This window comes from Aplysia californica, unplaced genomic scaffold, assembly GCF_000002075.1.
Source record: "Aplysia californica isolate F4 #8 unplaced genomic scaffold, AplCal3.0 scaffold00306, whole genome shotgun sequence".
Taxonomy (NCBI): Eukaryota; Metazoa; Mollusca; class Gastropoda; order Aplysiida; family Aplysiidae; genus Aplysia; species Aplysia californica.
This window is the reverse complement of record NW_004797576.1, coordinates 20,273-21,423: the sequence shown is the minus strand read 5'-3', so window position 1 is coordinate 21,423 and position 1,151 is coordinate 20,273. Positions and strand designations below refer to the sequence as shown.

General features: G+C 49.3%; 1 long non-coding RNA gene across 1 annotated transcript in view; it reads left to right on the top strand.

The window, feature by feature from the left end:
- The first annotated feature begins 383 nt into the window (after nt 1–383).
- Nucleotides 384–1,151, top strand: part of LOC106012261 — a 1,519-nt gene continuing 751 nt past the window's right edge. The window contains exon 1 of the long non-coding RNA XR_001184983.1: nt 384–627. This is a non-coding gene — a long non-coding RNA (uncharacterized LOC106012261). The remainder of the gene's footprint in view (nt 628–1,151) is intronic.

The following is a 1,151-nucleotide window of genomic DNA, read 5'->3' as shown; positions in this document are numbered from 1 at the left end:
TACTTTTTTGGGGAAATAGTTTGACTAAAGAGAAGAAGCCCATTGACACAATAATGGTCATTTAGTGCGGGGAAGAAGCAAGACGGATAGACAGAAACTACAGATGGAAAGAATCGAAGCAGGACCGACCAGTGGCGCCTTCCAGCCTCTCTCTGTGGGATGAGAAACTTTGTGGTGAGTTTACTCTTATCATTACTTTTTCGGCTTGACTCTCGACTATCTACTACATTTTAATCATCTAAATTGTGTCGATGGGAGCGTAGAACACCCACAAAATTAAAATAAGTCAACCAATAAATCAATAAATCAATAAAGTGATAAATCAGTATATCAATAATCAGTAAAAAACACTGACCACTTCCATCTCTTCGACTGACCAGGGGAACCAATACAAGTTCTCCTTCTGCTCCGCCGTGTTTTTCGGCGTGACCCTCGACACCAAAGACTGCGTGAAGCGCAAGGACTTCACCACGAGCACCCTGCCTGACACTGTACCTCTCCTGGGCCAGCAGTTCTCCCTGGACGAGCAGTGCGGCTTCTTCAACGTTCTTTTGTGCAGGGAGGAGGTCGTAGCCCTGGAGGGGTCCTGGGACCGCGTGTGCTCCAATCTCAAGTGTGGGAATGAACGTACGTTACTGGTGATACCAGGCGGGCGGAGGAGGTTCTATCTTACGGGTCACTAGTCTGTACCAGACTCTCTCTCTCTCTCTCTCTCTCTCTCTCTCTCTCTCTCTCCGTATATCTCTTCCCCCCTCTCTCCGTATCTCTCTCACTCTCTCTCTCCGTATCTCTCACTCTCTGTGCCAGCCACTCTCTCTCTCTATCTCTCCCCCCTCTCTCTAAGTATCTCTCCCCCTTCTCTCTAAGTATCTCTCCCCCCTCTCTCCTCTCACCGTATCTCTCTCACTCTCTGTGCCACCACCAGAGGCGCCTCGTCCTCTCCCGTGGGGCCAGACGTGAGAAAGGCGCGCGACAATGAAAAGACGCGGACTGACGACAGACGCTGGAATGGCGCGCGGTTGCCTTGCTCCCTGCCCCTTGCTTGCTCTTATCATAAATCTCTAATTTAAAGTCTTCTTTCTAGTTCCGTGTATTACAAATGAAATCATACATGGGCCCTGGCTACTTAGGACTTGTGCAACATAGCTCCT